The sequence below is a fragment of the Jaculus jaculus genome, chromosome 6 (assembly GCF_020740685.1).
Source record: "Jaculus jaculus isolate mJacJac1 chromosome 6, mJacJac1.mat.Y.cur, whole genome shotgun sequence".
Taxonomy (NCBI): domain Eukaryota; kingdom Metazoa; phylum Chordata; class Mammalia; order Rodentia; family Dipodidae; genus Jaculus; species Jaculus jaculus.
In genome coordinates, this window is record NC_059107.1 from 121,405,255 (window position 1) to 121,433,214 (window position 27,960).

The window sequence follows — 27,960 nt, forward strand, 5'->3', positions numbered from 1 at the left end:
AGCTTATCCATTTAGCCAAACAAAAGTAGCAGCTTCCCTCCTAGGGCCTATGATCCCCAGGCTTTTGACTAGGTTTTCACAATAAGGCATGAATTTACTCTCTTAGAGTGGGCCCCAAATCTAGTCAGAGAACATTTGGTTATCCCCATGTGAGCCATGCCACTGTTGTGCCAGTGGCTAGCCTTGGCTTGCTTGCATGCTTGTGTAGCTCACAGGATCCACAAATTGGAAACATTGTTGATGATATTTTCCCCCAACAACCTGAAAGGCACCTTCCAATATTTGACAGCTAGCCAGCAGGGGGTACTTAGGTGTAACTTGATTGCTCAGTATCCTGCAACCAAAGCAAGTGGTGTCTTCAGCAATAAGGCCTTACTATCCAGTTCTGGTAGGCAAAGAAGGGCTTTGGCAACAGCCTGTATCATTGGTGGCCTCAGCATCTCCCTGATCAACTACTCACCTGGAAGTATCCCAGCCTTGGCACTGAGACTTTCTTGTAATCAGCTATGCTTCTGGGAGTGGCACTGTCTGGACCTTTGCCCTTCCCGAGATTATTTATCACGAGTGAGGTGCCAGTGGTCATTAGGAGTTAGGCAAGTCACAGGACCAAGCTCCAAAAGTGGGATCTTATTGTTAGAGAGTAGGAAATTTGGTTCTTTTATTTTTAATTTTTACCTTTTGACTCTAGATTGAGTCTAACATGTCTTATGCATTTATTATTGTCTTACTTTATCAAATTATTTCCAAATATTTGTCCTGTTGAGTAATTTATTTATTTATTTTTTATTTTGGTAGTGGTAGAGATCAAACCCTGGGCCATGCAAATACTAAGAACGTGCTTTTCCACTTGAGCAACATTTCCCATCCTGGACACTTTTAAAATAGTTTCATTTATCTCTATGTAACTTGTGTGGAGGTCAAAAATAAAGAAATATAGAGTATTTTTAATCAGCTTGGCTGTTTTTAGTTGCAAAAAATATTTTTTGCTTAAAGTTACATAGATACAATATTGTACACTGGTGTCCTGGGAACATAACAGATCCTTTCAATGTTATTCACAATATACTCTCTTGTATGGTTATCTTTATCTTATCTAAAGTAGTCAATAGTTGGAAGCTGACTTTCTTTTATAGCTGAAATGAAATTGCAAATTTTCAGTACAATAGTCATTCCACACTTTGGCATTAAAGTTCATTTCCTCTCTCCAGTTATTTTTAAAATTGATATTTGAATATAATAATTCTAGTGCTTTTTGTTCACTGGTGGTTTAGTTAACTTTTGGTGGATTCATTTTTAAAATTGATGGTAAGTTGGATAAACTCCCTACTTGTTATTTCTAGTATCTTAGCCTACTTTAAGACCTTACACATCCAAAATCAATTTATTTTGATTCTATACATAATTGATGCTATGGTTGTATATAGTTGTGATTTACAGATTTTTTTGTCAAAGATCTGATAGTGATTAAATGAACATGATCTTGAATAAATTGGAGTGTCACATTCTTCAAAGAATACTTTAGAGGCATAATTACCCTTTTGCATTCCTTTTATTGTAGTATATGGCTACTTTCAACCTAAAGTGAGACATAATTTTAGTTTTATTTTATTTCTCACCTTTTAAAATAATGGGAGCACCTAAATCATTCTGTTAAAAAACATTTTACTGAAACAAATAACATTTTTAACAATTCCTTTTCTCCATTAAAACCAGTACTACTTATCTACTTAATCTAAATATCCAACCCTTCCTTACTTCCTGACACCCTAGAAGTCACCCCACCCTTTACAGCTGAAATATTTCTTCAGTTCCCCCTTCTCACCTCACTGTTATTGCTACTCTATTTCCAGTCATTATTGTCTCTCATCTGTAAGCTCTAAGGGAAGCTTGTTAATAGTTTATTGTCCCCATACAGTCTTACTGCCTCTCAACCAGTCTGTCAGCTACTGCCTGAAAAAAAAAAATGTAAATTAGAGCATCCTGTGTCTATGTGGATGCTCCCTAGAGCATTAGGGTAAAATTCCAGATGCACAGTGTGGCATACAAACTACCATGTAATTTCCACATCTATTTTCAGCCTCATTTCTCTGCTCTAGTAACACTGACTGGCTTCTTGTATAGCCAGCTGTTTAATGGTTAATTTTCCCCCCAGCTCCTTTGAACTCTGATAACTTCTCCACTATCACTACAATGCCCATGTCTTTCTCTTAACTATCCCATGTGGTAGTGAATGGACATTATTCATCTGTTTGTCTAACACATTAGTCTATAAATCCTTCTGGTAAAGAGACTGTACTTCATTCATATTTTAATGGGTATAATTTAATGTAAAAATATCTCAAATTGTTCTAGGATGTCATTTCACATTTTATTATTTTTCACCCAATTACAGCTCCCTCTTGAACTCTTCTTTCATGCATTGGACATTTTTTTTTTCTGTTATTCTTGCTTTCAATTGTGGTGTTTTACACAATAAAAGCAGTTAAACTTGATGTGAACTAAATATCATATCCTTCATTTTTTGGACTTGGAGATACTTTTCAAAAAATTATTTCTTCTTAAATAAATATCCAGAATAGAGCCTAGCAGAGAATAATTATTGTCCTGAAATGAGCTATGTAATTGTGGCTCCAGTCCTGTATTGCCTTTTACCATAATTTATAGTTCTATCATTTGATTTAGTCATCAAAGTCAAAATGCCTTTGTATAAGATTTTTCCATTGTTTGCATGTAGAATACTGTGGATCCCAAGCTCTTTGTACAAAAATCATCCCTTTCTAGGCTAATGGGCTATGACAGCAGTTTTCTATGCTCATTAAACAAATGTTCATTAGGTTCTAAGTGTAATATTAACTGCTGATAATACAAATATTGGCTTTACTTTACAGAATATCTTAGTTTGGAAAAATAAACAAACCTTTCACAATAGTGTTCCATCACAAGGACATTTACTTAGGAATTTCACTAATAAAAGTTGGTATAGAATTAAGGGAATAAAACAGCAATAAAGAGAATAATTTTCTGGGAAATTATGTCTATTAAACCCATTTTATGTTTTGGTAGTAATCAGAAAACATATCTTTATTCATTTCAATTTCTATACAACTTTATATGGAAGTTAATTGCAGACTATGTTTCTTATACTGTATAGGGAACTTAATGATAATCAAGGGAATTTGCCTTATGTGGTAACTTCAGAACCAATTACCAGGACACAATTGTAATTCAGGGTGTTTAGGGCTGCAGTTGTTTGCTAATTGATATGTTTTCATGTGGTCATGGGACACTGACATTTTTTAGTGCATTACAAACTCCATGGTAACTGTCCATATCTATTTTGTTCATTCATACAAGATTAGCATTTACAGAAATTATCCATACTTAATGCAAAATTGTCAAGTGTTTATTAGAACGGTAGTTTTTATAAATCAATCAACATCTCTTGTTTCAACACCTTTATTTATATTATTTCAGAAGTTTGTGTTTTGTTTTCTTTTGTTCCTGTGATGCTGGAGATGGAACCAACATGTTTGGGAAAGATCTTTAATTTTGAATTCACTTTTTTGCAATTTATAAATTATCTTTACAAAGTTTTATATTAATATAAATATGTAAATTGATATTTTTAAAAAAAGTAATAGTAAGTGTTCTATGAAAAGAGAGAAGGCTAGCACTCCCTTTGGCAAGGATTGAAGAGGCCCTCGGGCCTTAAAGCAGACATAATGTTCAGGCATTTCCACCCTACTTCGTGGCATCTACTCACCATTCTCTGCCAGATATACAAGGTGGCAAATGCCTCTGGAGTTTGTTTGCAGTGTCTAGAGGTTCTGGTGCACTCGTTCTCTCTCTCTCTCTCCCCCCCCCTATATATCATCTATCTGTCTATCTATCTATCATCTATCATTTATCTCTATCTTTGTTTCTCTCCTTCTCTCTCAAAATTAAAGAAATAAAAATTTTTTAAATGAATAATAAACACTAAAAGACAAAAATATTTCATTTTACAAAAAAAGGGTCAGAAAAAGCAGTTTCTTAAGGGCTACAAATCAACAAAGCAATAAAATCAGTGTGATCAAAAACTTTACAAACTAATAGTTATTATGAATGTGCATATAATTTTTCAGGTATTGTAAGTAAAATGTGTAAGGTTCAGGAGTGACCAAGACCACGAAGACCACACTGAGGCAAAGATGGAAGCTTTTATTCAGGAAAAACGTGAGCTGCCAGGACTGACTCTCAAGCAGGGAGCAGTCCACTTGGGGGTTACAGACAGTGGGCTGTATAGAGGTCTTCAGTTGGGGGAAAGTGAGGAAGGGGGAAGTAAAGAAAAGGTTTTTTGGGGGAGATCTAAGATAGCCAGGGTGTGACACTAGAACCTGGAGTCCTGAGAGCTAAGGGGGCAAGACACCTACACTTGGAGTATTGTTAGGCAAGGAAGGAATAATGGCTGGGTGGTTCCTTGAGGAATATGGATGACCCTGTCCCTGGGATCTGTTGCTCCCTGCTGTCCTCAATGACTCCATTTTGTCCTGACCTAACAGAATGAAGAAGTAGAAGTAACCTATTGGAGCACATAGTTACTTTTAATTTAGGAAGACTGTCTCTTTTTCTTTGATATTTATGTTATACCTCATATAGTAAATGGTCTGCTAATCTAACAAAAGACAGAAGCCACAAATCTCATGACACTATTTGAATTTAGTTGATATGACCTTCTGTCAAAATTAGGAACTTTACAATATACGTTAATTGATACACACACACAAACACACACACACACACACACACACACACACACACACACACACACACACAGTGGCAGACAGCTTCAGGTTTGCTGAGATGAACTTCCAGACAAGGAACAGTTATGGAGGAAAGGATTTATTGAAACTTACAGATCCAGGGGAAGTTCCATAATGGCAGAAGAAGCTGGCATGTTTTCACAGGACCATACACACAGAGAGAAGAACAAGCCTAAAAGCCACACAGCACAGGACATTTCAGGAGCCCCAGATAGGCACATTTTGCATATCTTTAGATTTAAATCTCAAGCCCACCACCACACTTTAAGATCTTCCCACTGATACTGCCTCCAGCCAGGTGACCGCAGATGCAAACTACAAACTAATAAAACATTGAATATATTGGGGGCTATCTATTCAAACAACCATATTATATATAATCACTCATTTCTCTGTAAACTTTGCAGGGAAGCCTCTTTAGGTCTCCTGAAAGTAGTTTCAAGATGTCAACATCTGCAAGTGTCAGAAACCTGCTTGCTCAAAGGGAAGAAATTATGTCCAATAGTCAACTATGATAAAGCATTTAATAATTTGGATACAAGATAGTTATCCATTGCAGCATGTGGTTTTTCAAACATTTTCCACCTTTTCTTCTCTAAAGCAAGATTATCCCATTTCATAAGCATGATGTCCTGCTAATTCAGTGCTTATGATGAAATAATAGAACTTTGCCTTTCATTTTCTATCTTAAATGAATAAAAGTAAAATAACAAAATGACTTAAATCACATATATATTTTCCCATTGTTGGTATGAGTTTTGATATATAGAGTGTATTTCACCATTAATTGACTCTGAAAGAGTATTTTCATAGTAAATATTTTGTGGTTAGTATCTATATTATGTTGAACTAAAAATATTCCACAAAGGCTTTGTATTATGTTTTCTTCTGTCAATTGTGACAGATAAATACATAGACACACACACACACACACACACACACACACACACACACACACACACATAATTTGTCCAGTGACACCATTGCTTTTCTTATTCTCAGATCTTCATTTTTTTCTGGTTGTTTTAGCAATTTTTTAGCCCTCTTATTTGTGACTTGTAAGATTTCATTTTTGAAATAGTAACACCTAAATTAAAGTGACTTAATGTAAATATATGTGTCATATAAATCACAAGCAGAGCTAACAATTTAACTTACAAGTGAAACTGAAACCTACAGACTTGTACATGATATCAATAGAGTCTCTTTTGATGGGGCTTTGAAGTCTTGCTTTCTAGTATAATGTACTTCTAGTGCCTTCCAGAAAATTATTCATCTTGAGCACACTATAGCCTTGTTTATTTATTTCACTTCACTTCATGTCATAGATCCCCTAATTCCTTTGCCTCTTTTATAGCTCTGTGAACAATAACCTTGCAGGTATGGCTGCTTAGGTCCTGGTCCAACAGAAGCCTCTGAGAATGCAAGTCATCTTACCCTTCTTTGTCAGTTTCATGGCATTAAAAGACTGACCCATACAGTGGTTTCTCAAAATTATTTGACCCATGGAACACTTCTATGATTACATCTTTTGTCAGATTACTATAATAGAAACATGTCCACAAGTAATCAAGTGAAAACAGTAATGCCAAGTAATAATTAATATGTAACTCAGAAAGAATTAATAAATAATAGCTAAAAGAATTATCAAAACTTGACTTATGTTCAATATATTATGAAGATGTTAAATTTGAAAAACAAGGCCCATGATGTATCCTGTAGTTACAGAGTAAAAACATCAGAATAAGTGTAAATGGGTACATATTGCTTGGATATGTCTTCTTAACATTGAAAAGGTATTTCTTCTGGTTTGTGGTGGGTTGATTCAGGTATTCTCCATAAACTTAGGTGTTGTGAATGCTAGGTTCCCATCTGATGGCAATCTGGAAGTTAAAGCATCCTGGAGGCAGTGTATTGTTGGGGACAGGCTTATGGGTGTTATTCCCAGCTTCCTCTTGCCAGTGTGTGGCATATTCTCCTGTGAATATTGTCCATCTGATGTTGGCCAGGAGGTGATGTCCACTCTCTGTTCATGCCATTGTCTTACCCTGCCATCATGGAACTTCCCCTCCAGTGTGTAGGTCAAAATAAATCATACCTTTTTCCCACAAACTGTTTTTGGTTGGGTGTTTTCTGCAAGAAATGGGAACCTCACCAAAATGCGGTTGCAACCAAAAATTCCATAAATTCATAGAGGAATCAAGCTATAAAATCAGACTGTCTGGCTGGAGAGATGGCTTAGTGGTTAAGCACTTGCCTTTGAAGCCTAAGGACCCCAGTTCGAGGCTCGGTTCCCCAGGTCCCACGTTAGCCAGATGCTCAAGGGGGCGCACGCGTCTGGCATTCATTTGCAGAGGCTGGAAGCCCTGGTGCACCCATTCTCTCTCTCTCCCTCTATCTGTCTTTCTCTCTGTGTCTGTCGCTCTCAAATAAATAAATAAATAAAAATCAGGCTGTCTGAATTTTATTTCATCATTAGCATTTATTAGCTATTAGCCTTAATTTTCTCAATTTCAAAATGAGGATACCATTGGTAAAATGTCTTTGAAGTACTTAGTGCTATGAAAAACTAATAATTGTAAACTTTAAAGAAAGAACAGAATTAGAGTGGTAATATATGCTATATTAAACAACTAAATTTATTATTTAAGAAACAAAGTCATGCCCCAAACTTTCATATTAGTATCAATAACAATGAATTATGCCAATAACTATCCAACTGGTTTTAGTTTCCTGAGAAATTGTCATTGGGAAAGCCCATCTAGTTATAAGAACTCCAACTATGTTTAATTATAAGATTTTTTTTCTAGCATGATAGGATGCAGAATGACATTAAGATACTAAAGAAAGGAAAATGGACCTTTAGAGCCTCAGTTATAAGCTCAATGGCTGACTACAGCTTGCCACAGGCAGCAGAATCTTTAATCTCAAAGTTTATAGAAGTCTCAGCTACCAAAATCTCAGCTTAGGGGTTTATAGTTACATCAGAATTTCACTGCTACTTAACATTAAGCTTATCTTTAAGAATAATATTGACAGGATGAGAGAAATTGTCAGCAAAAAAAAAAGGCTCAGTGAATGTTTACAAAACTGATATGTTCATATTAGAGATGAATGTCATATAGCACTTACACTGTCTTTGTCATATGTAGCTACTAGAATCTTATTCATAAATGAGAATAAAGTTCATTAATATTTTAAAAATTACATAGCCAATCTAAAATAAAGGTATGTATCTTGAAAAGGTAAATTCATTTTTTGTTTGTTTCTTTGAGGTATGTTTTCACTCTGGCCCAGGCTCACCTGGAACTCATTCTGTAGCCTCAGGCTTGCCTAGAACTCAGGCATCCTCCAACCTCATCCTCCCAAATGCTGGCATTAAATCTGGGTGCCACCATTACCAGCTCTGAAGGGATGAATTCCTGCAAAAGATTAATCTGACTTTCAAACAATGGGTTTCTCTCAAAGGCAAGTCATCCTTGTAGCCCTTAACATAATTTAGTAGGAAGAATTTTACCTGGACCCAATAAAGCTGTGGAGTGAAGACCTCACCACCTTTTATTTCCCCCAAATTTCCCCATGCTGTTTAAAGCAAATCATGGCTTTTATAACTAGTGTGGGATCGTCAAGGTGTTCTAAGAACTTCCTTTTAAAGTTTGCTGCTATGGGGAAAGTATCAACTGCTTTATTTTCTTTCTATACCTCTATTAATGATGTTCAATAAAACTGGGAACATACAGCTACTGATATTTTTGTAGAAAATATCAAAGATGGCATAGGACATATTACTTTTACCCACAAATGATGCTGTCTTCCTCCATTTCTCTGCCTTTACCTGGCTTCCCCTTTTAAATCTTGATCTGATGTATTCCAGAATTTTGCTTCCTTTTTACCTGCCAACTTCCTGCAACTACAGCAGCTTGATTTTGTTTATTGATGTTGGAATTTTGCCTAGCATTTCCCAGATCGTTTTCCATATGATTAACCAGATGACATTGTCACTAGCCTCTACATGGAAGTTACAAACAAAGCCTAGAAAGGTTTCTATTGCTAAAATAGTATTCAAAGTACAGCTTATATGCCACAATAAAGGTCAGAGAAAATGTACACCTGTTATATTTCTGTAACTTATTGTAAATGACACTGTCTTTTAATATAACAAACTTAGTCATTTGAAGTTGGAGAACAATCCCCTGGTAGTAAAATCATCATAGGATTAATTATTAGAAAGAACTAAATTTCAAGGGTTTGTTATGTTGACAAATGCTACCAATTATGGCAAGCTACATGGCAAAGAAATAGCCAGTGTCTGCGACAGTAGCTTCAAACTCACATATCTGTCAGATTCAGAGAAGATTTGTGTCTTGAATTAGAGTCAGTGGGTAAGACCTGAGTGTAAGTATCAACAGGATGAAGAGAGTGTGGTGAGGAGAGTTGAACCTGAAGAGTTCAGACTCCAAATTCAGTGGATAACTACAGTTTGCTACTGAAATGTAAAATAGGTACTTGATATATACTCAATTATTCTTTCTTAAAAAATTATCTTCTTAAAAAAATTTTGTTTGTAGTGTGGGCATGTGTTATGTGTTTTATGTATATGGAAGCCCATACCCTCACCTCTACCACTCTTCCTTCTGGTCTTGCTCTGAGCCTGCATCTCTTTAGTGATCCCAGAGTCTCTGCTCGCCAGTGGGACAGGGGTTATAGGTAGGTGTGGCCATGCTCAATGTTTTATAAGGGATCTGAAGAGTCCAACTCTGGAGGTCTTAGGCAACTCCAGGCCCCTTTTACTCACACAGTAACCATGTTTAACAACTGAGCCATCTCTCTAGGCCTAGACAAATTTTCTCATTCTTCAAAAGTAGTCAGAAATAATGACTTTTATATGAAATTGCTTTAGCTTTTAAAATCTGTTTGGAATCTTTGAAATGCAAATCTCACCAACTGAAGAATTTTTGGAGAGGTTGACCCAACTTATCACTTCTAGCAGCTATTTCTCATGTATTCATATTTCCTCCACACCAAATGCCCCATTATCAGAGGAATAATTCATTACAGTTTTACTAATTTAAAGCACATTTGAAGATAAAAAGATATAGGATGATAAAATATGAATGAAGAAAGCAATGAATGGACAGGGAATTTCTTGAAAATTGTAAACTTTCACAGATTCATCAAGATGGTCTTTGCACACCACTGACCCTAGGTAAGGGTATGGACTTAACTTATCAAATCTGAAGAGTGCTAATATGGACAAGTTATGCTCATAAAAAGTCAACAAACAGAATTTGTGGCTTCTTTGAGGTCACCTCAATGTTAATATTAGTTTAAAAGAATATTGTGTGTGTGTGTGTGTGTGTTATAAGAAAGATAAAGCATGGAATAGTGAATTGTGGATGTAATAAATTTTCATATTTCTTGTGAACATTTTCACTGTAAACTATAAAGGGAATACTTTTTGAGTCTTTGGCATACAACATGATATAAAACTAAAGGTCTGCTCTCCTAATGTAAGGCATTTGATTAGAACATTCTATTATTTTGGCTTTGATTTTATGTTGTTAATATTCTCAAAAATATTTTGCTCAATGGAAGCTTTTCATCTTGTGAACAGAATGTTTTATATTTCTAAATACTTAAAAATTCTGAGTTGGACGTAGTGGCACACACCTTTAATCCCAGTGCTTGGGAGGCAGAGGTAGGAGGATCTCCCCACCCTGAGACGACTTAGTGAATTCCAGGTCAGCCTGAGCTACAGTGAGGCCCTACCTGGAAAAAACAAACAAACAAAAAACAAAATTATGTCTTCCAGTAGACATCATTATTTTGTTTGAGCATGCTTTCCTTCCATATAGCTTTTCTCTGTCTTTTTATTTTTATTTTATTTTTATCTTTTTACGCTCTGTCTGGAAACATTTACCAAAGCTCCCTTTAAAACAAAATATGCAGATCTGATAAAAGGAGTCATGTTTCCCATGCCTTCACAAAATACTCATATAAGCTATAAATTATGATTTATAACCACTGAAAGTGAGATTTAATTATAACCCGACCTTTTGTGGCCACTTGCTGTGCCTTTTGATCTCATTTTCCAGTAAAAGGAAAAACCCTTTTGTTCCATTTTTAGATTAATAAAAATCTGTTGCTAAAATGTGAAACAGCCAATGTTAGCAAGTTAATGAATTACGAAGTATATTAAGGTCATATTTTCTTATGCTACTGACTGAGCTTTTTTCTCGAAAGACATATCCCCATTGCCCAATCTTTTGGTGTAATTGCTGGGCTCCTAGTTAAAAAATACATTAACTATGGACCTTTACATCCACTGCAGGCATATGTAGCTCCTTTAAAAGAACACTAAAACTCATGGAATAAAGCACGATGCCAGTAAAAGGTCCTGAATGAGGCTCTTTACCCTGTGCCTCCACTTTCTTTAAATGTGCATTTTGTTTTAAAAAAATCAGTTCCCAGTATTGTATGGAAGAGCCTGACTTCAGTACTGGAAATAGAGAAGTGATTAAGATTAGTTATTTCAAAGGCAAAACGTTAACATTGATAGACTAGTGATAAAAGAGGCTCATGTAGAGAAAAATATAGAACATAAAATAGCTTGTTTTTTTGAATTTCAGCAATGATGTGGATACGAACAAATTTTTGTAGTAAACTATACAAATATAATAATTACATGGGGAATAGTGAACTGTCTCTGTCTCCATAAGGAATGTAGTTGGTAGGAAAGGAGTTTATGGTGATTGGAGAAATCATGCATCTTCCAAATGGGGACTTTCATGAAGCTCCAGAACTTCCTTGTAGAACATCAGGCTCTTGAATTGTAGTTCAAAGATTTAAAGAGAACCACCAAAACTAAAGTCCATTTGAAACTCCAACTTAATAAATGTGGAATCCAGTAACAACCTGAATGAGATCAATAGATAGTCATCAAAGAATACTATCAGGCCCTCACGTCAAACACTATTCAGGACCTCGTTCTCCAAAAGGTGATGTGTGGACCAGTGGCCTGGGGAACTCCTAGAGTTTGTTAAACAATCCAAGCTCTCATTGCTGAAATTCAGCTCCATCATGGAGCACTTAACTAGCATGCACAAGGCACTGAGTTTAATTCCTAATGCTGGGAAAAAAAAAAAAAAAAAAAAAACAAAAAAAAAAAAACAGAATAAATAACCAAAATAAATAAACAGAATGAAAGGAAAGATCCTGCCTCGGAATTCAGAAACACAGCAATCTCTTCCATACCCTGACAGTTTACATGTATTTACATATATTTAATGAGTACTACTCTAGAACAATGTGTATATAGTATTTTTTAATTGTGACTTTAAAGTTTTGACCCTTTCCCCCAAATTTTCTCCTTGTGCCATTTCTCCAATACTCGCTGTTGAACATGCATAGATAGCTGGTCTGTCCTAGGGAGTTGCTGGATTAATACTCACCCACCATACATGGAGTTTTTTATTAGATAACTACCTTTTATGTTCTCACATTATGTGCTGCTTCTCCTTTAGTAGGAGAGAGAATATTAGTATTAGCTGGAATTCTCCATGTAATCTTTGTGTGCTGGCCCCATTCTTCATTGCTCGTGTGTCTCACCTCTCCCTTACATTTAATATACCCAAGAACAGCTATGTTTTCATAGCTATGCTTTCTGTTTGCTTCAGTTACAAATTCATCATTGCAGCAATAATAAGAGAGCCTGGAAGTAGCCCTAGGTTTAGTATTCATTTGGTTGTGCTGTTCTTTCTTTAGCCTTTTCTCTCCTTGATTTGTACCAATAGATGCCAGCAGCCATTTCTGGGCTCCTGTGAAAGACAAAAGGGTCAGGACGGTTGGCAGATAGGGGGAGGGAAGTATTTTCATTAGTTTTAAATATATTTATTTATTTGAGAGAGAGGAGAGTTGGCTTAGTAGTTGAAAGTACTTGCTTGCAAACCCTGACAGTCTGGGCTTGTTTCCAGTTGCACAAAGTGGTGCATGTGTCTGGAGTTAGTTTTGCAACAGGAGGCACCAGCATGCCCATTCATTCTCATTATCATTCTCATTCTCGTTCTCGTTCTCGTTCTCATTCTCAATCTCTTCTCATTCTCATTCTCATTCTCAATCTCTCTCTCTCTTTCTATTTGCAGATAAATAATTAAGATATTTTTTAAAAACAGACAGACAGATACAAGGACAAAGGAAGTGAGTAGGGTTACACTGGGGCACTACAAATATTTCCGTCCACATACACACATGTGCATAGCTTTATGTAGGTACTGGGGACCCTATCAGGCGTTGTACACAAGCACATTTAACTGCTACCTCCCCATGCCCTATATTTAATGCATGTGTTTATTAGTCTTCTTCCTATTAAAAGCAGTGTGAGAATCACTATGGTCTTTGGCATTTTTATATTTTACCCTGGTAAAACATTTCCATTATAATTAATTTTAAGCCAATACAAACTTATCAAATTGAGTAGATAAAAGTTTTATCATAATATCACCATGTGTGAAAAAGAGATTCATTCCAATTGTAAAATATGTGATATATACTGCATTATATTCCAGTGTTTATAGTAAGATAAAAAGAATAGGAGTAAATGTGAGAAAATAGAATAAGGAAATTCAACATTTTTCTGAGGAACTAGATAAGTAGGCTTAATAAGTCACTCTACTTTGTAAGTGTTTGTGTGTGGCTATGTCAGATGTGTGGTGCAGTTAATGACGGATGGTATATTCATGTGTGTGTGTGTGTGTGTGTGTGTGTGTGTGTGTGTGTGTAGGCCGGGGAAGGACTTCTGGTGCTATGGGCTCATGCTCATCTATGTACTTCCTTTAGTCTGTCCTTCAACCTGACACTGCCATTTTTCTGTCAGCAAATCCCAGTGATTCTCCCATTTATAACCTCCTTTATCCCTTGTGTACTGGGGTTGCAGACTTGTGTCCATATCAAAAATTTTAAAATGGGTTCTTGGTAGTCAAACTCAAGCCCTCTATGGTCTGCAAGCACAACTGCAAAAAGCACTCAACTTTGCCATCTCCTTATCTCTAGATAAATAATACAGCACTATTTTTTTGAGAAAATTATCCTTACTTGGGCTCAATATATACAAAATTCATCTTCTGACAATTTCAACTGCTGCCATCTATATCCAATCAACAATTTCTCCCTTGTGTTGTGTCAACAATTTCCTACTTCCTTGCTTTCTCTCTTGTTCCAATCAGTCTGATCTCAACACAGCCAAAATGAAATAACATGTTACAGACAATCTAAACATGAAGTATTTTTAATATACTTTGTTGACAGAACATATTTAGAATAGAAAAGAAAGAAGGAAGTCAAGAATGATTCCAAGACTTTAGCTTAATTGGAAGATCAAAATGGGTATGAAATGGCTCAGTTTTGGAAATATGATTAGAGGAATTCTTTGAAGATCCATGCATGGATCTTTCATAGACAGTTGGGTTAGAATTCAGAAAAAGATAATTATTAGATTTAATAAAATTAGATTCAATAATATTGTATGTATTAGTTGAAACCATTATAAAATGATAAAATCTCTTAGGGACAAAGTTTGAAGGGGTCTGGAAGGAGAGACAAAGAAATTATTGGGAGAATATTATGATCAAGATACATCATGTGCAATTATAAAACTTTCAATAAAATGTTGCAAAAATGAGGACTTTTGTAAAAACATAAATGAAACGAATTTAAATAGTGGTTCTATAAAAATGGAGGTGTTTATAGTTGATGCCGATGACAAGGAAGTATGAGTGAAGAATGGAAGAAGCAGCCAAGGAAGGGGAGAGAGTGTAGAGACTGTAGTCCTAAAAACACATGAAGGAAGAGATTTACATCCAGAATTACTGTCAGGTCACATGGATGAGAATGGAAGATTTCTCAATGGTTGTAACACTTGGAAGTCATTAACCTCAACCAAGGCAGAAATGGGAAAGCATGAATTCATTGAAGTCTTCATGATACCCTCTCCAGGGCCTTGTGATTCAGGTGTTCCCTCTAAGGGCCTAATGAAGGTTCAGCCATTTAGTCTGTCTTTTAGGATGTAGAATTTTATGGTATCATTGCCATTTGGTTCCCACTGTGTGTCCCCACCCCAACCCTTACCATCCCCTCCCACCCCAGCTTCCCAACAGTCTGGTCCTCAAGATGCTTATTAGTTATGTCAGGCTCTTGGGCAGATTCAGGTCAGGGGCCACAGATGAGTGAGACCATGTGATTATTATATTTCTGTGGTTGGGTGAGTTTGCTGAGAATGATCTGTTCCAGGTCTGAGCATTGTTCTTCAAATTTCATTGTGTCATTTTTCCTTCCTGCTGTGTAGAATTCCATAGTGTATAGATATACCACATCTTGGTTATCCATTCATCTAATGATGGACATGTGGGTTGATTCCAGCTCTTAGCTATTAAGAATTGAGCAGCTATAAACCTGGTTGAGCAAATTTCTCTTAACTGAGGCATGGAGATTTTAGGGCAAATGCCCAGTAAGTGAATAACTGGATCTGTTGGTAACTCTATAGTCAACCTTTTAAAAAAAAAAAAAAAAAAAATTATTTGAGAGCGACAGACACAGAGAGAAAGACAGATAGAGGGAGAGAGAGAATGGGTGCACCAGGGCTTCCAACCTCTGCAAACGAACTCCAGATGCGTGTGCCCCCTTGTGCATCTGGCTAACGTGGGACCTAGGGAACCAAGCCTCGAACCGGGGTCCTTAGGCTTCACAGGCAAGTGCTTAACCTCTAAGCCATCTCTCCAGCCCTATAGTCAACTTTTTAAGGAGTCTCCATATTGCTTTCCATAGTGGGTTATACCATCTTACATTCCCACCAAAAGTGAATGAGCGTTCCTATTTCTCTACATCCTCACCAGCATTTGTTTTCATTTGATTTTTTAATGTTTGCCATCCATAATGGGGTAAGATGGAATCTCATGGTTTTTTTAATTTGCATATTGCTGTATCCCTGATGATTAGGGATGATGAACATTTTCTTAAGTGTGTGTTTGCCATTTCTTCCTCTGAGAACTCCCTGTCCAGTTTGTTGCCCCATTTTGTGAGTGGGTTGTTTGACTTTTTATTGTTTAGGTTTTTGAATTTTTTTTTTTTTTGGCTTAAGAGAATTTATTTTTTAAATATTTTATCTATTTATTTGCAAGCAGAGAGAGAGAGACAGAGAGAAGAGAGACATAGAGAGGATGGGCATACCACTTTGTGCATCTGGCTTTATGTAGGTACTGGGGAATAGAACCCAGGTCATTAGGCTTTGCAGGCAAACACTTTAGCCACCGAGTCATCTCTCCAGCCCAAGAGCATAGTTTTTTTTTTTTTTTAAGATTTTATTTTTATTTATTTATTAAAGACAGAGAGAGAGATAGTGAGAGAGTGAGAATGAGTGTGCCAGGGCTTCCAGGCACTGCAAACGCACTCCAGATGCAGGTGCCACCATGTGCATCTGGCTTATATGGGACCTAGAGAATTGAACCTGGATCCTTAGGCTTTGCAGGCAAGAACCTTAATTGCTAAGCCATCTCTCCAGCCTGAGCATAGTTTTTAATATGTAGAGAAAGTTACAAATTCCTTTTCAAGCCTGTATACAATTTATTCTTTTTTTTTTAAATTTAATTTATTAGTTTTCTTTTCAGTAAATACAGGCAGTTTGGTACCATTATTTAGGCTCATCTGTGATCTACCCCCTCCCATTAGACCCTCCTTATTATTGAAAATGGGTCGTGCATTGTGGAGTTAGCCCCCAGTTATTAGTATGATAAATGTCTCTGAAAATCATGACCCAACAAATTCTTTGTAGATTCTAGAAATTAAGCCTGCCAGTTGCCTAGCTGGCAAAACTTTTCTCCCATTCTGTGGATAATCTATTCACTGTGCTTATGGTATGTTTATCTGTGAAGAAACTTTTCAGCTTCATGAGATCTCAGTGGTTGAGTGATTAAGTTCCTGAGCTACTGGGGTTTTGTTCAGGAAGATTTTTCCATTCCTATATCATGGAAAGTTCCTTCTATTTTTTCTTCCAGTAGTATCCAAGTTTCCAGTGTTATATTGAGGTCTTTGTTCCATCTGAACTTGATTTTTGTGCATGGCACGATGTGTGGGTTGAGTTTGATTTTCCTGAATATGGTTATCCAGTTTTTCCAGCACCATTTGTTGAAGATGCTATCTTTTTTTCCAGCTTACGTTACTAGGGCCTTTGTCAAATATCAAGTAGCTGAAGTTACTTGACCCAATGTCTGGGACCACAACTCTGTTCCATTGGTCTATTATCCTGTTTTTATGCCTGTACCATGTTGTTTTTATTATTATAGCTTTGTGATATAGCTTTAGATCAGGTGTGGTGATGCCTCCAGAGGTGTTTCTTTTGTTGAGGATATGCTTGGATATCAGCGGCCTTCTGCCATTCCATATGAAATTCTAGATCATTTTTTCTGTCACTGTGAAGAAAAATGTTGGGATTTTTATTGATATTGAAATAAATCTGTATATTGCCTATGTTAAGATTGCCTATGTTAAGATTGCCATTTTCACAGTGTTAATTCCGCCTATCCAGGAGCAATGGAGGTCTTTCCATTTTCTCAAGTCCTCCTCAACTTCTTTCTTAAGTGATTTCATGTTTTCATTTTATAGGTCTTTCACATCCTTGGTTAATGTTATTCCAAGGGCTTTTTTATTATTATTATTCTGTTATTGAAAATGGGACAATGTTGCTTATTTCTTTTGAACACAAAGTCAAACCTGCACAAAGTACTTTATGGAATTCTCCAGATAGAAGAATCAAATAACCAACCTTAACTGCCTACAAGAAGCAGATCATAATAATCATGTTAAATTTTTTGAGACAAGGTCTTATTCTGTAGACCGGGCTGTCTTAAACTCACTATGGAGTCCAAGCTAGCCTTGAGCTCATGGTGATCTTCTTACCTTAGCTTCCCAAGTACTGGAATTATAGTTGTGTGCCACCATGAATGGCTATATTTTCAATTTTTATCTATCATTTTGTTTTATTAATTATATATTGTCTTTTAAAAATATCTACTGAAACATGGACTGAATATTTGGTTAGTGTTTATACTTCTCTTAATTATATCTCTTGTTTTTCCACCTCTTTTTATGACGCTGCTTTACCTAAAATTGGTATCTGGACAGACTATTCTCAGGTTTTAGGTTAATCAGTTCCACAAAACTAGAGATTTGATGGGATGGCCAGATGTTTGATTAAATGAACCATTATATGTATGTGTGTGTGTATTGTGTAGACATACTCTGATATTGAAACTTGGCCTACAGAAAATGTACTAAAGATAATGCCAAAGGTAGTGTCATGAAACCAGGCCAGTAGGCAGTAGAAAGGCATGGCAGTCCTTCTTAAGTTACCGCAGGGCTCTTGCCAAGTTTCCCTTTAGTGTATCCTTACTTATTTTAGGTTTATGGCCAAAAGCTTGTCCGATGATTATTTCATTACACTTATACTCTAATTTTTCTGCTGCACATTATCTGGGTAATGTTGATGTTTGCTTTCCTGCAATGGTGGTTACAGTGTATGGTTGTTTGAACTCAAGAAAGTTCCTTTAAAATAGTTTTAAAAGAATGATATTTTAAAGGATTATAATAGTGAATGCACAAATCAAGGAATGAAAAGTTGTTTTCTTTTCCCAGTGACAACAGTTAGTATACTCTCCCCATTGTTGCCGAATGCCATCAAATATGTGATAGAATATTTCAATAAAAATTCACCTCTTTGAATACAAAATATAACAATGTTTTCAGGTACATGGTGCTTTTTAAGTACCAATATTTGCAATTGAGTGGAATAGATGTATTATACTGCACAGAGGTTACTTTGGGAAGAACATCTCCAAATATACCATCATTTCTATTTTCTTTCATGTTTCTGGTAGCAAACAATGGAAATGGTATTTATACTTTTTTTAAAAAAAATATCACCTGTGATTACTTTTGTTTGAAAGAAGCTTTCTTTAGATTTTATATTATTACTTGAGTGTGGAAAAGAGGTATATAATTTTAAAAGTAGGGTAGATTTTCAAAATATATTAACCCAATGAGTTCAATTTAGAGAAGTGCTAAATAAACAAAAAAAACCTTTATGACTTGTCCAAGTGTATGGGTGTTTGGTTCTCTACGTACTTGCATGTTTTTCCCTTTTATCATGCTTAATTTCAATAACCTCAGTTCATATTTTTGGTGCATACTATATCATATGATTGCTTTAGAGTATGTGTTCAAGATTAATATATTCCTACTCAGAATATTTTATAACTCTGATTCTAGAAATAATAAGTGCAACCTTTATAATAGCAATTAGTTTATATTTAAATGGAAGCTGTCTTAACTAACTATAATTGCCCAGACCCATAAAAATATAAAATATAGTACAAAAATTACAATGGCAATATGATTGGTACATTTATCTCAGTGGAAAGTTTTTGAGTTATAATGGAACATTTATATTGCTAATAAACTTCTACCACAGACGTTCTGTGTTTGCTTCTTTCAGCTTATAAGGAATGTTCCTACAATCTCTTCACTAGCTAGCATGTTTTGCCCTGATAGTCATTTCTGATTAGATAGTGGATAGACTTCTGAACAACATAACACTGGTTTCCTTTTTCCTGAATAATAGTGATATGTGAATATATGTATGGAGGTTTTATGAACTCCCTCAGAAACTTCTGACTTTGCTTTGTGATGGGTTTTCAGGACAGAAAAATCCAGCTCACCCATATTGAGATAAAAATGATGTTGAGAAAAGAAGGCAAGCAAGACATTAGAAACAAATGCAAAGGAGAATGCAAGGAAGCAGAGAGGGAGAAAAAGCGTGAGGGACATGGGGAGGAGAGGAAAACAAACAAGTTCTGTTCCCAAGGGATGTTCACTTAATCACTGCTTATGATTCTTTGTCATCCAGAAGATGATTATTAGGACAGCCAAACCTCTGAATTTTTATAATAAACTCCTATTTAAGAGAAATTCCATTTGTATGAATTTTTGATCAGTGTGATAAATAGAAATCATAGTTCTTTTTATGTTTATTCATTTATTTTAATTTTTTTATTGACAACTTCCATAATTGTGAGCAATATCCCATGGTAATTCCCTCCCTCCCCACACTTTCCCCTTTTAAACTCCATTCTCCATTATATCCCCCCCCCCTCAACAGTCTCTCTTTTATTTTGATATCATGACCTTTTCTTCCTATTATGATGGTCTTATGTAAGTAATGTCAGGCACTGTGAGGTCATGGATATCCAGGCCATTTTTTGTGTAGAGAAGCACATTGTAAGGAGTCCTACACTTATTTTGGCTCTTACATTCTTTCTTCCACCTCTTCTGTGATGGACCCTGAGCCATGGAAGCTGTGATTAAGATATTTCAGTGCTGAGCACTGCTCTGTTACTTCTTAGCACCATGGTGCCTCCTGAGTCATCCCAAGGTCACTGTCATCTGAAAAGAGAAAGTTCTCTAGCCAAAAGTGAGAGTAGCATTAATATCTTGGCATGAACATTAAGAGAAGTGCTTACTGGGCAGTTTGGTGAGCATAGTATATACTTTTAGCCAGACAGCAGAAGATATTATACTCCTACAGTTCATGACTACCCCTATTGTAGGCTTTCAGTATCAGGTATGTATTCCCTTCCATGGAGCAGGCCTCCAGTCAAATTAGAGGGTGGTTGGCTTCCCCCATAACAGATGTGCCACTATTGTACCTGTTGGCTCATTTGTCCTGACTGGCCAAACATAAGGTTTGTAGTATCCAGTGTTGGGTATCTTTACTGGTGATTTCTTTTGCTCCCATCCAACTGTATGCAGCATGGCTTTTTCCAGCTTTCTGTCAGCTGGTCTACATGGTAGTGGTTTTCAGCCCAGCTCTGGCAGGGTTTCTCAATGACCTTGCAGCCTAAGTATGTGTATACTTCATCAAGAGGGTCTTACCAGCTATTCCTGGTGGGAAACCAAGGGCCTTGGCAATGGCCTGTAACATTTGGAGGGGGGTATCAGGGACCTCCTTGGCCAACAACTCTCAAGGAGGCATCCCATTTCTGGCATTGAAAATTTTCTATTAACAATCTATGGCTCCTGTGTGTTCCATTGTCTAAAAAAGTAAGTTTCCATATGACTTATTTATATCCTCTTAGATTTTGATTAGACCTCCCTCCACCTTTCTGTACTCAGTCTCTTCCCCTGACCTCACTTAGACCTTTTCACCCCCATCAATCTGTTTTTATATTGAATGTCCCATTGAGCTGAACTTTGATGCTTATAGATTGTTAAAATTCTGACTCTGCACTACATAGGCTGAGTTCTAGTACTAGCTCTGAAATTCAGGCTCATTTTTTGAAGTCTCTTCTTCAAAAAAAATGAGAAAATCTCCATGTTTACCTCACAGCCATGTTGTGAGGATGTAATGAATTTATTTATGAAATAATTTAGATGAATGCTTGCCACGTAGTAAAACTTTATAAATGTTAGCTATATGACTACTAATATTTTAGTAACTAGGAGTCAAACAATGAAACTAATATAATCTTGAGGAGAACAAATGATTCCCAGAAGTGAAATATTTGCCCAGTTGACCAAAAACACTTATTATTATTCACTAGTTGTAAATTCATCATTAATTCTCTACCAGCCTCATCTATAAACTCCTTGTAAAGGTGTCTTGATTATCACTCATTCTCAAGCAAGTAAAAAACATTAATTAAAATCTCAAAAGTGTCTATCTTTTTGGATTTATTTTATTTCCTAGCGTTTAGTCCCCCTTAACACCATTCCACATTATGTTTCCTGTCCCTAGAACACTTTCCATCTTTAACTTTAGTGAATTTGTGTTGAATTTCCAATGTGATGAGCTTGTGCTAATTACCTAGAAAGGAAAAAAATGCATTTAAAATCTCATATTGTGAAGTTCCGTAGTGGTGGAGGAGACACAATCATGATATTTACTGATTTTGTATAAATAAATTAAGAAGGAGGCATAGAACTAGAATTGGAATGGTGTGGGTTCTCAGGTTCTTGCTTCAGGCTTACTGTGGTTTCCCAATAGGTGTCCCTGAAACCTGGGAGATAGTTCTGGTGAACATTTCTTGGTTTATTGTCAGTGAAATGGGTTTATAAGAATCTGAGGGGAGAGGGAGAGGGACCCTAAGAGGATTGGTGTATTCAAAGGTTGCTAGTCTATGTGGACATTCATTCCAGCAGGTAGGCAATCGTGGGTCAGGTGATCTAGGGTCTGAAGATAAGCAGTTTCCTAGGCAACTGGCCAAAGGCCACAGAGTTGTGGGAAAGCCTAAGTCTTATCTGAAAGTCCAGGTATCACATGCTTGGAGGAGTGGCCTTACTGCCTATGGATCTCAGGGTCCAGGATTTTGTCTGGGGACCAGGCTCATTGCAACCCCCAAGAATGGGGGTAAGATCCTGGCTCACTGCAACCCACAAAGATTGGGGGAGGAGCTTCCCTGCCTGTTCTGTCCCCAAGATATGACTGTGGTTCAGGTTGCTGCTATCCCTCCATAGCATGGGGCCTTCACCTTAGATAATATAGATTTGCTTTAATCCAGGGCCCTTCCAATGTCTGACAGAATGGTGGGTTCAGTACACCTGAAAGTCTTTACTGAAAAGATTTGATTTGAAGAATATACTGAAACTTGTCAGTGAAGCTGAGGTTTAAGCAAGCATTTAAATCAGAAGGGGCAACAGGTACAAAGGGCTAGAAACAAGGGATACAATTGGACTGGGCTCACATCTCTAAGCCCAACACTCAGGGGATAAAGACAGGAAGATCTCAAGTGAGGCCAGCCTAGACTACATAGTGTCAATCAGCCCTTCTCTCTCTTTCCCTCTTTCCCTCCCTTCCAGATTCCTTCCCTATCTTTACCTCTGTCTCCGTCTCTCTTAGACTCACAAAGACAATAGTTTATTCTTGGTACATATGTTATATTCCCATCTGTGTATTGAATCCTAAATTTGCATCTGTCCTTTCTTTACTTGTTTTTGATAAGATGAGCTCTTCTTTCTAGGAGCCACCTCATGAGATTTGGTACTCTCTCATCTGTTAAGGTGGAAAGCAGTCCTAACTCTCCTATGAAATGTACACTTGTCACTTCCTGGTTTTCCCCATGTGGTAACTAATAATAGCAGTCATAGTTTTTACTGTTATATTTTTTCACATAATTTATACATAAGTCCTCACAACAACCCTATAGAAATGGTGCTATTAGAACTGATGTGCTAAGAACACTAAGGCTCTGGCAGCCATCATCTAAGACTGTGAGCTAAGGTCTCAACACATTAGTGTCAGACATGACTCTGGACAAGGGAAATGGATCAACAAATGTTAACTCTACTGTAGCAGTTACCTTGCTTGTGGGCCAAAACATCTGACCAGAAGTAGTTTCTACAAGAAAAGGATTTCTTCCATGTTACAGACTGGGGAAAGTATGGACGATAGATGGGCATCATAGTTTGTCACATCAGCTGGGAGGAAGCAGCCAGGGTGCTGGCAAAAGGGTCTGGATTGTGCAATCCCATGGGCTGCCCCCAGTGACACCCTTCTCAAGCAAGGCTGCATCAACTTATCTAGTATAAGGCTTAATCACAAAAAAATGAAGCCATGGGGGACATTTCACATTCAAACTACCACATGTACTATTTCTTATGCAGATAGCGTTATATGTATATGTCACATGCATGCTTGTCAATATTTGTATTTATGAACTTTTCTTTCTTGGTGCAAGTAACTGAATAAAGGTGGTTTGCATATTAAATACAAACTTATTGCTACAAAATTTTCTTCCATAGTATTTTGGAAAGCCAGAAATAAACTTCTCCCATAAAGAAACTATAGACTTGTGGCTGACAGTGGGTTTTACCATATTATCTCATACATTATTATTTTAAAGCATAATGAGCTGTTGTATGTAAGTAGTAATCACAAATTATATGTTTGTCAGCAGAATGTTCCAAAACAACTTATATTGAAAATGGCTTATTTCCATATAAACTTCTAATTATACATTGGATAATAAACATAAATGTTAAAATCACTGTATTGTAAGTATAATGTAAAGCTAAGAACATATGCCTCAAGAAAGTATTGGCGCTGACATATGGTTTATGCCTTCTTATGGGCTGGATATGCTGTGATTCACTGCAAAGCTTGGAAATCTTTTATATAAAATGGTTTCCAAATAGGCATCATTTACCAAAATGCATGAAAATGTGTTTGTCAAAGGCAAAATAAACAATGACAAAAGTATTTGATGAGTATATAATGCAACTTAAGAGGAATATATACAAGGCAATCTGATTTCTACTCTCTGCACTAATTTTGGTGATTAAATTAAAGTAATATTGGTTTTTCCACTATGTATTCTAAAAATTATTTTTTTATTGATTTATTTCTTTTATTAGTTTTCTATTCTGCAAGTACAGGCAGTTTGGTACCATAATTAGGCTCATCCGTGACCTACCCCCTCCCCGTTGGCCCCTCCTTGTTGAGGTATATGGGTCATGCATTGTGGAGTTAGCCCACAGTTATTGGTACAATAAATGTCTCTGCATATGATGACCCAACATGTAGCTCTGACATTCTTTCTGCCCCCTCTTCTGCAAAATTTCCCTGAGCCATGTTGGGTTCATTTTTGGTCTGCTTCAGTGATGTGTTGGGGGCCTCTGGGTCTCTGGCTCTCTGATTTGGTAGGCGTTGATTTTTCTCTGTGTTGGTCTCCTTCCCCCTTGTGCTGGTATCTGGTTCATCAGGAAAACAGGACCCTTGCTTGTTTCACCAATTTTCCTTAGTTTCAGCCAGGGCCCTTTTGAGGTATGATAGGGTGGCTCACTCCTTAGGATCTGCATCTATCTGAGAAAGAGAGGCAGATTCTCCAACGGAGAGTAAGTTAGAACCAGGAAAAATGAGATAGAAAACTACCGGCCTATTTCCCTAATGAACTTAGATGCAAAGATCCTGAACAAAATCCTCGCAAATTGAATCCAACAACAGATTAAAAGCATCATCCACCTTGACCAAGTGGGATTCATCCCAGGAACACAAGGGTGGTTCAACAAATGGAAATCCGTCAATATAATACACCACATAAACAAGCTTAAGCATAAAAACCACATGATCATTTCAATAGATGCCGAAAAGGCCTTAGACAAGATACAACATCACTTCATTGGAGAGAATTGGCATAGTTGGTACATATCTCAACATAATAAAGGCAATAAACAAAGCCCCGAAGGCCCAAATAAAGGAAAAGGAGAAGGAAATAAAAGGGATACAATTTGGAAAGGAAGAAGTTAAGTTAGCTCTATTCACTGATGTCATGATTGTATATGTAAGAGACCTGAGAGACTCCATCCCAAAACTCCTTAAGGTGATTAACTCCTATAGCAAAGTAGAGGATACAAAATCAATGCACAAAAATCAGTAGCATTTCTATATGCAAATGACAAAGATACAGAGGAAAGGGCTGGAGAGATGGCTTAGCGGTTAAGTGTTTGCCTGTGAAGCCTAAGGACCCTGGTTCAAGGCTCAGTTCCCCAGGTCCCATGTTAGCCAGATGCACAAGGGGGCACACGTGTCTGGAGTTCGTTTGCAGAGGCTGGAAGCCCTGGCGCGCCCATTCTCTCTCTCTCCCTCTATCTGTCTTTCTCTCTGTGTCTGTCACTCTCAAATAAATAAATAAATAAATATTTTTTAAAAAAATTAAAAAAAAAGATACAGAGAAAGAAATAAGGGACATAGTCCCATTTTCAATAGCAACCAAAAAAAAATAAAATAAAATACCATGGAATAATATTAACCAAGGAAGTGAAAGATCTATACAATGAAAACATAAAAACACTCAAAAAAGATGTTGAGGAGGACATGAGAAAATGGAAAGAACTCCTGTGCTCTTGGATAGGCAGAATTAACATTGTGAAGATGACAATCCTACCAAAGGCAATATATAGATTTAATGCAATTCCAATTAAAATCCCTACAGTGTTCTTCACAGAGATAGAAAATGATCTCAAATTTCATATGGAAAAGTAGAAGGCCTCACATATCCAAACATATCCTCAGCAAAAGAAATGCCTCTGGTGGCATCACCATACCTGATCTAAAGCTATATTACAAAGCCATAGTAATAAAAACAGCATGGTATTGGCATAAGAACAGGAGTATAGACCAGTGGAATAGACTTGAGGACCCAGACTTTGGGTCAAGCAACTATAGCTAATTGATATTCGACAAAGGCCCAAACAATATAGGCTGGAAAAAAGACAGCATCTTCAACAAATGGTGCTGGACAAACTGGATAACCACATGCAGGAAACAGAAACTTGATCCACACATTTCACCATGCACAACACTCAAATCCAAATGGATCAAAGACCTCAATATAAGACAAAAAACTCGAATACTACTGGAAGAAAATTTAAGAAGTACTTTCCTTGATATAGGAATGGAAAAAGACTTCCTGAACAAAACCCCAGTAGCTCACGATCTTAAGCAGTCACTCAATCAATGGGATCATATAAAGCTGAAGAGTTTCTTTACAGACAAGCATACAATAAGCAAAGCCAATAGATTACCCACAGAATGGGAGAAAATATTTGCAGGTTATTCAACTGATATAGGCCTAATCTCTAGAATCTACAAAGAACTAAAAAGTCTAAACAGTAAGAAGTCAAACACTCCACTCACAAAATGGGGCAAAGAGATGAATAGGCAGTTCACAGAGGAAGAAATACAAATAGCAAACACACACTTAAGAAAATGTTCATCATCCCTAATCATCGAAGAAATCCAAATTAAAACAACTATGAGATTCCACCTTACCCCAATAAGGATAGCAAACATCAAAATATCAAATGAAAATAAATGCTGGTGAGGATGTGGAGAAGCAGAACACTCATCCACTGTTGGTGGGAATGTAGGATGATACAACCATTTTGGAAAGCAATATGGAGACTCCTGAAAAAGCTGAGTATAGAGATACCAACAGATCCAGTTATTCCCTTACTGGGCATCTACCCTAAAACCTTCAAACCACAGGCCAGAGAGATTTGCTCAACCATGTTTGTAGCAGCTCAATCCATAATAGCTAAAAGCTGGAATCAACCCAGATGTCCATCACTAGAAGAATGGATAACTAAGAAGTGGCATATCAACACAGTGTAATTCTTTACAGCAGTAAGAAAAAAATGACACAAAGAAATTTGAGGAAAAATGGTTGAACCTGGAACAGATCAGTCTCAGTGAACTTACCCAATCACAGAAAAAAAGTCAACACATAGTCTCACTCATCTACAACACCTAACCTGAATCTACCCAAGATACCTTACATACCCAGCAAGCATCTCATGGACTAGACACTAGGAGGGATGGGGAGGGAGAGGAGGGCATCGAAGGGGTGGGAAACACTAATCTAGACCCCAATGGCAATGGTACTATAAAATTCTACTTCCTAAAAGGCAGACCAAATGGCTGAACCTTCACCAGGCCCTTATAGGAAACACCTGAACCACAAGACACTGGAGTGGGTAGGATGGAGTCTAACCTAAATCCTCTTCATCTTCCTTCCCTCCCTCTCCCTCTCTCTCTCTTTCTCCTCTCTAACTCCTATGTATTAGCTACCCTTTTTCCTCATTTTCTTAGGGGGCACTGACCTATAGCTCCCAGTACCAGCATGGAGCTATCATCACAATGAGCTTTTGATCAGAGAAACCTACAAAGTTTTCTCAAAGAATGACAGATTTCTGTCAGAGTACTTGATGACCCACCAAAGGTTAGTGGTAAGACCCTATTGCTGAAGACGCCATATGCAGCCGACACATAAAGTGGAATGGCATGGCTAGAAGCCAAGAGAGTGTCAGTCCCCAGTCAGCGTGTCTAGTGCCAGAAGGTGCTACATGGGCGACTGGGAGAAACGACCAATATCTGTCCAAGCAACTCATGGTCCATCCTCCTTAGCAGCAAATAACCTGTTGTGATGCCCACACAAGTGCAATAGTGGAACACAGCCATGGTGGGGAATGAACTGCTCTTGATTCGGCTAACTGATCCCCTCAGTGGTACGAGACCCATAGCTGGAGCTGGGAAACATGTCAGAACCATATCCAAACATAA

At 37.0% G+C, this 27,960-nt stretch overlaps 1 protein-coding gene and 1 non-coding gene across 6 annotated transcripts in view; both read left to right on the forward strand.

The window, feature by feature from the left end:
* The window catches only part of Nav3 (neuron navigator 3), an 830,635-nt gene that overhangs the window by 498,442 nt on the left and 304,233 nt on the right, over nucleotides 1-27,960 (forward strand). The window lies entirely within an intron of this gene.
* Nucleotides 3,645-3,771, forward strand: LOC123461985. Its single transcript, XR_006638025.1, has one exon. It is a non-coding gene; the product is annotated as a U6atac minor spliceosomal RNA (small nuclear RNA).